Source organism: Saccopteryx leptura, chromosome 1, assembly GCF_036850995.1.
Source record: "Saccopteryx leptura isolate mSacLep1 chromosome 1, mSacLep1_pri_phased_curated, whole genome shotgun sequence".
NCBI lineage: Eukaryota > Metazoa > Chordata > Mammalia > Chiroptera > Emballonuridae > Saccopteryx > Saccopteryx leptura.
This window is the reverse complement of record NC_089503.1, coordinates 31,657,488-31,671,090: the sequence shown is the minus strand read 5'-3', so window position 1 is coordinate 31,671,090 and position 13,603 is coordinate 31,657,488.

Sequence of the window (13,603 nt, the reverse complement as noted above, 5' to 3'; positions counted from 1 at the left end):
GTTGGAGGGCCAGACTATAAAAAAAACTATGAACAAATCCCTATGCACAAAGCACATATCTTATTTTAAAGTAAAAAAACAAAATGGGAACAAATACAATATTTAAAATAAAGAACAAGTAAATTTAAATCAACAAACTGACCAGTATTTCAATGGGAACTATGCTCCTCTCACTGACCACCAATGAAAGAGGTGCCTCTTCTGGAAGTGCGGTGGGGGCCGGATAAATGGCCTCAGCGGGCCGCATGCGGCCTGCGGGCCGTAGTTTGGGGACCCCTGTCCTAGAGTTCATGTATCACAGGGTTCTTAAAAGGATAAGAAAGTAAAAAGAAAACCAGTCAGAGGGACAAAAGGAAAGCACAAACATGTGAAACGTTGCTGGCTTATTGAAGAAAGGTGGTGGGTAGGGGGCACACAAGTCAAGCCATGTGGGTACCTTGTAGAGAAGCGGGGGCAAACAAGGCAGTCTTTCTCCCTGGGGTCTCCAGAAACCAACACAGCCCAGTCAACACCTTGATTTTAGCCCAGTGGGATCCATTTCAGCCTTCTGCTCTCCAGAACGAGATAATAAGTTTGTGTTGTTTAAGCTTCTAAGTTTGTGGTATTTTGTTATAGTCACAGGAGAAAACTAATATAGACACCCTCGGGGAAAAAATCTACTCAGCCTTTATTTCAGATAGGAATAATTTTAGCTGCAAGGTTTTTTTAAATAGGTTCAATAAATATGGGTTTATAGTTCTCAACTACAAGTCTGGAGTTAGCAGTGGCAGGGGGAGTCAGTTGCTCAATGAGGCCATGAAGGACGCTTGGACTTTCTCTTCTGAGATTCTGCCAATCAGAATTTACTGTATGTAGTATTAGTCAAAACTGGGTTATACCAGCTATACCCAGCTGCAAGAGAAGGTGTGAGACCTAGTAAATCTGTGGCAAAAAATAACAGCATTGTCAAGACTAGATCAGCCCCTTTGTGACTTATTGTTTGGGGCTGGGCATATTGCCGCACTGAAACAAACCCTAGCAAGAGTACCGGGAAGATGGTATTGGGGAGGTCAGGGTCTTTGACAAAGACATAATCTAGCATCTGTCTGTCTCTACGAGGCTTCTAATTCACAGAGTATTGCTACAACTATTGATATTTATTGCTATAAGCTCTAAGAACCCTAATAAGACACGTATACCAGATGCATCCAATTAGAGGTATAAAACATGCAAAGAGAGGAGGCTAGAGTGCACTAATTAAACCATGCATAAAACTTAATACTTTCCATTGATATAGAGGGCAAAAGTCACCATTCCCATTTAGAAAATAAGAAAACTATTTCTTAGGTAAAAGGTTAAGTGACTGTCCAAACCCACCAAATGAGCAAAAATATAAGTCCAGATTCTCATTCTGCTTCTCTCTGGTGGCAAGAATAAACCCTGGCCAGTTGGCTCAGTGGTGGAGCGTTGGCCTGGTGTGTGGAAGTCCCAGGATTGATTCCCAGTCAGGGCACATAGGAAAAGCGACCATCTGCTTCTCCACCCCTCCCCCTCCTTTCTCTCTCTCCCTCTCTCTCTTCCCCTTTCATAGCCATGGCTCAATTGGTTCGAGCAAGTTTGCCCCAGGCACTGAGGTTGGCTCTATGGCCTTGCCTCACGTGCTGAAATGGCTCAGTTGCCAAGCAACAAAGCAGCAGCCCCAGATGGGCAGAGCATCACCTGGTAGGGGGCTTGCCGGATGGATCCCAGTCAGGGTGCATGCAAGAGTCTGTCTTTCTGCCTTCCTGCCTCTCATTTAATAAAAAGGAAAAAAAAGAATAAGCGGAGTATACGGTAACTGGAGAGATCAATGCCAGTTACCTTCGGGAATGTAGGAACTTCCCAGTCCTGACCAGAGGGCTAGCCAAGCTGGTATTGCGAAGAGGCCGCCGAATGAGGCCCACTGTGAAGAATGAAGAAAAGGAGCTCGGAAGGAGGCGTCGGTATTTTGCCAGTTCACCTCTGGAACTCTTGAATCAGGGCATGATTCTCTTCTGCCACAAGAAATTAAGTTTCACATAAATTGCATACTCTTCATAAATTGAGGGCTATTCCATTCTTACTTGTAAAATAAATCATTCCAGTGTCCTGGCACCAAAGAGTAATTTCATGACAATGGTTACCTCTAAAAGGAAAGAAAGGGAACAGGGTCAAAAGGGGTGTACAGGAATGTCAACTGAAACTATCATGTTTAATCTCCTAAGATATAAAAGATTTCAATGAAAAAACAAAGAGGGCACAATATTAAAAATGTAAAGCTACTTGGTGGATTTAAAAGCATTTGTTATAGTACACTCTTCTTCTCTACATGCACAAAATATCTCCCAGTCAAAACCTATGAAACATTTAAAAGAAAGTATGAAATTCACTGTTAAGGGTGAGTTTTATTCATTTATTTATCACTCCTTGTGTGTTAAGAATTGACTATGTAGCCTGACCAGGCGGTGGCACAGTGCGTAGAGCATCAGACTGGGACGCGGAGGACCCAGGTTTGAAACCCCGAGGTCACCAGCTTGAGTGCAGGTTCATCTGGTTTGAGCAAAGCTCGCCAGCTTGAGCCCAAGGTCGCTGGCTTGAGCAAGGGGTCACTCAGTCTTCTGTAGCCCCACAGTCAAGGCACATATGAAAAAGCAGTCAATGAACAACTAAAGTGCCACAACGAAAAATTCATGCTTCTTATCTCTCTCCCTTCCTGTCTGTCAGTCCCTATCTGTCCCTCTCTCTTACTCTCTCTTTCTCTCTTTCTGTCTCTGTCAAAAAAAAAAAAAAAAAAGAGTTGACTATGTGTTAAGCAGTCTTCTGGACACTACAGCGAGACCCACCAAGTCACAACCCTGATGGACATGACATTCCAGTCAAGGCAGACAGAAGTCAAGGCCACTTCAGTGAGCATTAAGTACACTACAGGAATAAAACAGAAGAATGTGATAAAGAGTGACCCAGAAGATATTGTTTCCTGTAGACAGGAAGTGGACCATCACTGAAGAGGTGGTAAGAAGTATAGATTTTATTTAAAATGCAATGGACAAGCCAATGGATGGAAGGTTAAGGGAGGAGGTTTAAGGATCTAGAATATTATTACATTATTATTATCTTTTAATAGTACTCTGATTTCAAGAAAAAAAATAAGAGAAGATTGGTAATAGCCTATAGCAGTTATTCAAGCTAGAGATGATACTGGCTTAGAGACAAATCCCATATATCTAACATGTATTTTGAAAACGAGATAGGTTCACAGTGCTTTGACAATTGAAAAAAGCAGATTAAAGAACAGTATGATAGTAACATACCATGTTTGACATAAAAATATATATATGTGCATGGCAGAAAGTGGGAAACATAAACATGAATGGATGTAGGATTTCAGGGGACTTTATTACTTTTTGTAGTTGCTTATCCATGTGTTCTTACTTTTCTTTCATTGCACAGACATTAATCCCAACTTCCAATACAATACTATTTCCAGTGAATTGTAATACTCTCCCCGTAACTGGCTGCCCTGAGAAGTGTTTCAGAGAGAGTTCTACTGGCCCTAAGACTAATTCTGAACTTCACCCCTTCTAATGGTTTGATTTTCAGTGCCTGGGAATGAGCCATAGTAAGGTTTCATTGTAGATACATCAAGTTGAGATGTCTGTATTAGTTAGGACAGCCATAACAAAGGACCACAGACTGAGCGTCTTGAACAACACAAATTAATTTTCTCCCAATACTGGAGGTTAAAAGTTCATTATCAAGGTGTCTCCAGGATCGGTTTCTTCTTAGGCCTCTCTCTTTGGCTTGCGGATGGCCATCTTCTCTTTGTGTGTTCATATATTCCCTCTCTGTGTGTCTGTATCCTATTCTCCCCTCCTTATTAGGACCTCAGACACTGGATTAGGGCCCACCTGAATGACTGCATTTAAATTTAGTTCCCTCTTTAAAAAGCCTATCTGCAAATATAGGCACATTCAGAGGCACTGGAGGTTAGGATTCCAACCTATGAATTGGGAAGATGGTACAGGGTGGATCAACTCTTCACACTGTCCATTCCGAGGGAGGTTTTTAGAGGATGTTAGAAACGTAGCCCTGCGCTGAGCAAGGCACGCCAGCCTAGGAGTCTTTCATGTCTACGTACGAATGAGCTCACCTTAGAAGGGCCTAAAGCATGAGGAGAGACAATGATACAGAAGGAGACAGGGGGAAGGAACCTGGGAAAGAGAGAGGCATGACCCAGGAAGTAGGAGGAAAAGAGCAGGAAAGAATGAGAATAATACAAGTTTCAAGGAAAGTAGACAACACAGTGTCAAATGCAGGTCCTGGACATACATCTTATACACAATTCTTCCTTGACTTATAGCTCTACCCTCAACTCAGGGACACCACCACGGCTCCTGTTGGCAATAAAACAATTAGCCCATCATCCAAGGCCTTCCAGAGTATGATTGTAATCGCTTTGAAATTTTGACTCCCTTTAGTGCTCTTCAAAACCCTTCAGTAGTGACACAGAATTGTCCTCATACACTTGCCCCTAATTCTGTGGTTTTTGTCCCTTTGTGCATGTAACCTCCTCACACAAGGATTCCCTTTTCATTTATCCTGCTCATCCTTATCCTACCATCCTTCAAGGACAAAGCTACTCTCAATATTTCTTCTACATTAAGTTGATCTGTGTGTGTTTATCTGTTGCAGTGCGCTGTGGACTCCTTAGGGGGACTCCTGTCTATTACTTATCTCTGGCAACCCTTGAAGCTTACCATGGGGTCTGGTATATAAAAGACTCTGGAAAAAATGAATTTTTTGAATGAATGAACTAATGCTGTTATGTACCAAGCAGAATCAAATCAACATCCACCAAGTAACATTTGAAAATGTTGATGCTACTGACTTGCCTGTTTCAGGGAAGTAATGAGTTTTTGTTGAAGACTTGGTGACTTTCGCATCTGGCAGACTTGTAATATCGTCTTTAATGGGATCACTTATTAGGAGGAGAGACAGTTACTAAGGATTCAAGTATTTTTGTGCAGTCAGATTATTATGTCTGGAATTTAATATTGTTCTGTCCTTTGATATTTATTTCAGGGTCAGTAGAAATGTAACTATCCTCACTCTCTATCTATGTTCAACCTAATCACTTAGCAGAAATATTAGACACAGCACATACCCACTGGTCTTTTAAACTCTAGGATTGACTTTTCCTTAAATTTTGACATTATAAATGTTCTCCAAGGCTATTAATATGTCATAATTATTACTTAATATGTTAATCCTCTTAACATGATGTTAGTCTCTAAATATTGACGATAGTGTATATGTTAGGTTGTCGGCTTTTATATAAAATTTTTCTACATTTTATTGTAATTATTTGTATAGATAAGGTAGGATACTGCTTTCTTCAACCTGCATCAAAGTTAAATTGAAATTTCATTGAGAAGTAAAAATATAAAGGCATTTATTACTATAACACCTTATATATTTAGATTTTTCTAAACCTTTCCATAGCCATCAACTTATGTGGCAATGCTTTAAGATATGTTGGCTAATGTTATTATCACCATTTTATACATTAAAGACAAACTTAAACACAAAGAGATTATTTAAGAACACATAGCAAGGCCCTGGCCGGTTGGCTCAGCAGTAGAGAGTTGGCCGGGCCTGTGGAAGTCCCAGGTTCGATTCCCGGTCAGGACACACAGAGGAAGTGACCATCTGCTCCTCCTCCCCTCACCCTTCTCTCTCTTCCCTTCCTGCAGCCATGGCTAAAATGAGCAAGTTGGCCGTAGGCATTGAGCATGACTCCATGGCCTCGCCTCAGGCACTAAAACAGCTCGGTTACCAAGCAGATAGGCAAAACATCAGCTCTAGATGGGGTTTGCTGGATGGATCCCGATCAGGGCTCATGTGGGAGTCTGTCTGTCCACCTCCCTGCCTCTCACTTGATAAAAAACAAAAGACATAGCAAGTTGTCAGATGCATGACAAGAATAGATCCCCTTTCCTTAACTGCAAGTACCTGCCACAGAGCCTAACTAAATAAACCTCATTGTACCAATAATTAATGACTAGATGAGATGACCCTTGAGCTCTCTTGTAATTTTGAGAATCTATCAGTCCATAGGTAAAATATACACCTTATAACAGACCTTCATATACCAACCTCTATTTTTTATTAGCTGTCATGTTTCATAGTTCTGAGCCGATGAACTGAAGTGAATCAGAATCATAATATTCCCACAAGGCCAATTATAATGTGGCTTTGAATAAGTTATATTAATTTTTCTGAATTTCAGTTTTCTCATCTGTAATTTGGAGATAATAACAGCACCTACTTTCCAGAGTTGTTATGAAGTTTAAATGAAATAATATATATAAAGCCCTTAGCAAAATAGTACACATTAAGCACTCAATAAACATTAAATACCATAATGAATGTCACTGTTGTTATTATCATCATTATTATAGTCTAGGGTATATTTGTACTTTTAGAACTATGTTCTAAGGATAAACTAGTGAAATGTCTTCCCTAGAAATTTTATATAAACCAGGGTCATCAAATATTGTTAGCCAATTGATCATTCATGTTCTAGAAGATAGAAAATTGAGATGCCTTAAAACTGGAATTCAAGCATAAATTAAAATATCCAGTCTCCTCACTGTAATAAAGGGAGTAAAATAGTCCAAATATACGGTGACGGGAGGTGGTCTGACTTCAGGTGATGCGCACACAACACAGTCAGTAGTCACGTGTCATGAAGAGGTACACCTGAAACTTATGTGTTCCTGTGAACCAATGTCACCCCATTAAATTTAATTTCTAAATTTAAAGAAAGATAAATTCTCTAATGGAAATGGTTCTCTGAGGATTTATTAAAGTATTCCTGTAGGAGAAATATATTCTGAGGATTTCACTATATGAAAAGTGAAAAATATATATCTATAATCAGAACTTAAACTTCAAGACTTTGATCTTTCTTTATAAAATTCAATAAGAAGTCCTTTCAAGAAGTGTAATACATTTAAATATTTACCAAACCTTGCTCTCAGCTGAATTGGGTGCCGAATCTCAAGGTAGAAAGTCTCCTTTTTGGGTTAGCTCCCATTGGGTTCAGCTGTAACATTTCCTGTTATTTGCATTGTTGGGAGAAGAGCTTTAGCACACGAGCTTCAGTACCAGCGATGGAAATGGACAAGCCAGTAGAAAGCAAAACATAACCACTGAAGACAGAGTGGATCTCCTTTGCGCTCTTAAAAAGGGAAAACTGTTTCTTTTGTCATGAGAAACACAATTAAATTAAAGCTTTATGACAATATTTCTAGCGAAGATGGAAGGGAAGACTACGTCCCTGTTAGGAGATAAATATACATGTAGCCTATCAATCTCTTCACAGAACCTTATAACAAAAGAATATTCCTTATTAGCTTAACATGGTGCAGAGATGCAGAAAAGTATGTCACCTCTGCTCACACAGCTAGTGAAATACCCAAGTGGATTCAAGACCCAGAGTTCAAGCCTCCTCAGCTATTTCAGGCTGTTCTTTTTGATTTATTCAACAAATGCTTACAGAAATATATCATTTAAGTTGATTCAGAATTAGCTGGAGAAACAGTGGTGAATAAGACATAGTTACTATTCACTGGAAATTTATAGTCATGGAAGAGATAAACAAATGTGTCAAGACAGTTTAAAAGAAAGCATAAAAGAAGGGCCACTGACTCAAATTTCTCATTACAGGTCTCTAAGGGCATTGCGTTTTCAAAGACGTATTTATGACACCATATAGATTTCTAAGCATGCAGACTGTAAACACATCATGGTTTAATTTCACTAGTAGAGCCCCAGAAATCCAATCCCTAAACAGACATCGAGGGTTGATCTCTAGGGATGTTTCTGAATCTTACCCAGTACCTTCAGAGTTCCCAACCCAGTATGGATTTCAGCAGAAGAATGAGAATAAGGTAACTGGATGACTTCAAACTACATCATAAAACACAAAATCAACCCTGGCCCAGTAGCTCAGTTGGTTAGAGCATTGTCCCTATATGCCAAGGTTGTGTGTTCAATCCCTTGTCAGGGCACATATAAGAATCAATCAATGAATGAAAACTAATGAATAAATGGAAGAACAAATCAAGGTTTCTCTCTCTCTCTCTTTCTCTCTCTCCTCCTCTCACTTCCTTTCTCTCTAAACTCAATAAAGAAATTAAAAAAAAACAAAACATAAAATCAATGTCCTGCTCCAAGATACTTAACTTTCAATATCCCAGTTGAATTGTAAAGAACACTGTTCTGTTTGGTTAAGGGAGAATACAGATGCATCAAGGTGAAAACCTATTAGAGTTAACTGCTTTATACTCTTTCACATAGCACATCAGCCAGACTAATGGGGGCTACAGCTATGTTGAAATGAGAGGCAGCTCAAAATGATAAAGACTCACATTTAATTTCCACAGTCTATACATTCTCTCCCTGTGTCATGCCGAGCCCATACACAGGCATTACCTCCTCCCCACAGTAACCACCTCCCTTTGTGTCATGTTCCTTTATCTCTGTTGTGATGCTAGGATGTTCAATTCTCCTTTGTTCTTTCAACATCAAAACTTGATCGGGCTCCTATTATGTGCCAGGCAACGTGCTAAGGGCTGGAAATACCAGAAAGAGAAGGAAGGGACCCATCTTTTCCCACTTACATATTAACAGCCTACTACTTGGGAAAATCTGCCCACTGAAATGACGGTAATAAAAGATGGCTAAGGTGTTGAACTAGCCCAGGGATGTCGAATAAGTTAGGGAAATAATTAGGGGCAATAGAGTCAGCCTGTCGAAACTCGACACTCGAGTCTTGATTTCATCTAGTTTTTTGACCTTGAGCAAATCATTTATGTATTCTGTGCCATGGTTTTTCCATCTTCAAAATAATGATAGTTCCTAACATATAAGGTTGTGTGAGGATTTTGAAAGAGAATACATCTTGTCTAGAACAATTCCTGGCATGTGATAGGTGCCCAGTAAATGTTGGTGTGTCATTCTTGCCAAGCTGATTAGTAGTTATGCTTGGGGGTATAACTTGGAGGCAGACACACTACAGGTTAGGAGTACTGTCTCTGAAAGGAGATAAAGAAGAAATGGGGGCTCTCTCTCTCTGCCAGCCCACCTGGCAGCTCTAGAGCACAGATTGCCACTTATAGGCGTCCCGGATTGAGAAGAAAGGACAGAGCCCTTGTACCATTGCCCTGCTCAGGGAGCCACCCATAGAAGAGTGCAACCTCAGCTCAAATGCTGAGACCAACCCCAGAGGGTCTAACACCTGAGAGGGGATCGGCACAGTCATCTCCATGTTGGCTGCAGCAGTCATTGTCTGGGATGCTTGTTCAGAAGGATTCTGAGAAAGTGTTGGAATCCAACAGGCAAAGGCAAGTGGAGACATCTTGATTAAGACATCAGCCATGGGTATTGAGCAAAAAAGAGAGGCCTACCTGCCAAGAATTGGCCCTAATTGAACAGATTGTCTCAAAAGGCTCCTCTACCTCTGACAAACTCAGTTGTTTATTTTTTAGTTAGTCTCACACCCCAGGCTGACGGGGGGGGGGGGGGGGGGCTGACTCTAAGACCTTGCTGCTCCCTAAACATAGTATCATATATAACATGTTCTTCTAAGGGGTGATGCCAACTGTTCAAAAACTCCAGATGTGCAGCATCGTGGCCCCTTGTTCACGGCCCCTCAGCTCTGGCTCTGTGTGTCCCTCCCAGAACCTCCCCAAGGCCCACATTTCTCAGTTGCATTCAGATGGTTGGTCCAGATCTCAAAAAGTGACAGCTTGACTAAGAGGACCACTGATTATTTACATGCCACCGTCTTCCAAAAGGAACTTACAGAATCTTCAAGAGCACTATAAGTACTACTTCAAGCACTATAAGGCTACTTCCAATAAAGGCTTTTATCTAAATGAATGATGCGCTAGTGATTGAACTGACAAAATACAGACGGGGTACAACTGTGGGAGAAGTATCTGTAGAAAAGAGATCTGGATAAGAGTAAAATGCTATAAGAGAACAAAATCAGTTATCAGCTCAAGCAGGTAATGGATCATTGAGCACAAGTATTCTTTTGTTTTGCAACTGTGCTTTCAGCAGGGGTGGCTCTGTGACTTAGTGATGGGGCTCATTCTCGCTGCCCCATCGTTTTTCATTTTATGGGTAAGCACAGTGAGGAGCTGGGCTGTGGCGGGTGTGTGTTCAGCTGCACCTGGCAGGAAGCAGGCAGGCTGAACAGCTGATGACAATGACAATACCCAGTTCCCTGCTCTCACCTGGTGGCAGTACCTAGTTTTAGCTCTCCCCTAGTGGCAGTCACCTGCAGTGAGGAAAATCTCCTACAAAAACACGAAAAGTCTGAGTTGTAACTTAAAAGTCAAACCTCCAAATTCCAAGTGCATGAAGGAACTAAAACAACCTCTTATGTCGATACCTGAATTTCAAATTTTAAATGTGTTTAAATTTTTAAAAACGTTTCTTCGTGAAGCACAATTGGTGGTCATGAATGGTCCTAGAATAGAGCTGATTTCTCAGTTCAAAAATGCTTGCTGACTGTTCATGAAATCACAAGGCAAAGCTGTCCTCCATCCTTGAAGTTCATGAAGCAGATCTATTAAATTTAAGACCAACATCCCAGCCCTGGCCAGTTGGCTCAGTGGTAGAGTGTCAGCCTGGCATGTGGATGTCCTGGGTTCAATTCCTGGTCAGGGTACACAGGAGAAGCCACTACCTGCTTCTCCACTCCTCCCCTTTCTCCCCTCTCCCACTCCTTTAGCCGTGGCTCGATCAGTTCAGTTCAAGTGTATCTGCACCGGCCCCAGGCACTGAGGATGGCTGCCCGGAGCCTCCACCTCAGGTTCTATAAATAGCTCAGTTGCAAACGTGGCTCCAGATGGAGAATGCTGGGTGGATCCCAGTTGGGGCACATACAGGAATCTGTCCCTCTATCTCCCCTCCTTTCACTTAGAAAAGAAGAAGAAGAAGAAAGATGACCAACATCCCTCATACACTGTATGTTGGTCATGTCTTCTCTGTGATTCCAAATCATGAAATCATCACTTTTCTCCCATTTACCCATTACCCCTCCTTTCCTATACATCAACTTCTCATTGTCTCTTGTGCCCTTTAGGATGCCTGTGTTGATCCTTTCTCAAAATCCTGTAATAATCTCAGGGCTCAACAGAGACACCCATCAGAGTCCCTGGTTTGAGCTTCTCCTCCCTCAACTAGCCTTGGAAATTAAGACTGAAACTCACTTTAAAGGTCAAGAATGTAAGTAACCAAGAGGTGAACCTTGGGAAAGATCCAACTAGACTGCTAATGGGATTACTCCAAAATGCCACAGCCATGGTCAGGGGTGCCTGTCCTATTTCCAGGCAACAGAGCACCAGGGGCCACTCCATGACTCACTCTCAGCGCTGCTGCCAGGGCACCTGAGCTCTGCTGCTGAACCAGTGGTCTGTCTGCTCTCATTGATTTGACAGAGCGTTTGCACAGACAAGTGCCAGGAGAAATAAAAAATTACAGTTATACATCTTAAGAGCCTCCTAAAGAAACACAGGGTTGGCCTTGAGCAGATTTTGCAATCAGGAAAGTGGGCTGCTGAGGCCTTCCAACTTCATTTTGGACAGTCTTCTTGCTCTATGATGCTTCTGAATACCACAGCCCACTTCCACTCTCTACTCTCCCCACCCATATACTCTCAGGTACCTGTCAGAAAATCTCTGGGAACGCCTGGAAAGGCTGATCTGATCCTTAAGAGGACCAGCTGCTATGTTCCATGATCTTACTGAAACATACGGTAGCTGAAATCAAATTGTATTATTGCCTGTTATCCGTGTATTTGTCTGGTTTGAGAGATGGTCAGATCCCTAAGGGCAGGGACCTAGTACTACCCACCTTAACCTAGCACACAGGAAGCTAGCTGAATTATAACTGATTTGCATTGATATAAATGAGTGCTCAGTACTAAATAATTGGCCCAAGACTCAAATGTCAGCAGCCTCAGGCATGGATGCTGTTAGATACAAAGAGATGAAGCCCAGCAGCTTTCATGACAAGACATGCGCGTTTAACCACGCTCCAAAAAATTCCCATAATCACATCCAGACTCCATGGGCAGTATACCGGAGGTGACACCAGTCATTTATTTCCCCACTGTATACTAACAATTTAAGACATCCCCTAAACCAGTGGTAGTCAACCTGGTCCCTCCCGCCCACTAGGGGGCATTCCAGCTTTCATGGTGGGCGGTAGCGGAGCAACCAAAGTATAAATAAAAAGATAGATTTAACTATAGTAAGTTGTTTTAGAAAGATTTATTCTGCCAAACTTAGTGAAAATCCAACATAAAGTACTTGGTAAGTAATTATTATTATATGCTTTAATTTGCTGTAACTCTGTTTTATAAATTTTATAAAGTAAAGTTACTTCCCTACTTTATAAATCACCATTACTGTGGAACCAGTGGGCGGTTAGAAAATTTTACTACTAAAGATACTACTAGAGATACAAAAGTGGGCGGTAGGTATAAAAAGGTTGACTACCCCTGCCCTAAACCATTCACTGTGAGTTGTTCTTCATCACTATACAGTTAGTTTAGTTCAGACAACTGAGACCAGGAATCTGGCAGCCCATGAGCCAAATCTGACCCACTGCCAGTTTGCCCAAAGTTTTACTAGAACTTTGGAACAAAGCCACACCTATCCATTCACATATAACTTATAGCTGCATCTTCACTACAAGGGTAAAGTTGAATCACTTCGATAGAGACAATATGGACCTCTGCTATAGAGTGAACATTTGTGGATTAGCTTAGGGCCAATTCACTAAATGGGTTAACTGGCACTTATAGTATTCCTGTATAAATTCAAATGGTTAAACCCCCATTGTGATGGTCTAAGAAGATGGGGCCTTTCGAGGTGCTTAGATCATGAGGATGGAGCCCTTATGAATGAGATCAGTACTTTTATAAAATAGACCCTACAGAGCTCCATCTCCCATGGACACAATGAGAAAAGGGTCATCTATAAACCAGGAAGCAGGTTCTCGCCAGACACCAAACCTGTCCATGACTTGGTCTTGGACCTCTAGCTTCCAAAACTGTGAGAAATAAATTTCTGTTGTTCATAGCTACTCACTGTGTCATATTTTGTTATTATAGCCCAGATAAGACTAAGAAACCCACAAAACTTAAAATGTTTACTATCTGTCCCTTTTCAGAAAAGTTTGCTAACCTCTGATATAGACCACAGAAGAATTAAGTTTTCCTTATATAATCCTAACACTACAGACTATTGATTTACTTGAGTGTATTCATCGATGACTCTCAACCTCTACTAGCTCTTTTTCCACTTCGCAACAACCACATGAAAATTCTTTGCAAACTGGAATTTACTATTACTGCTATGTCTTTAGGAAGAGTCATTTGTTATCAAGTATGAGTCTCTCCAGTGGAACTGGAAAAGTTTTCTGGAAGCAATAAGGATTTCCAAAGAATGACGTGTGTGGAAGTCAGCACTACTTTAGGGTTCTGGAGAGTGCGGTGCAGAAGGCTGCCCAAATGACGGCCAGG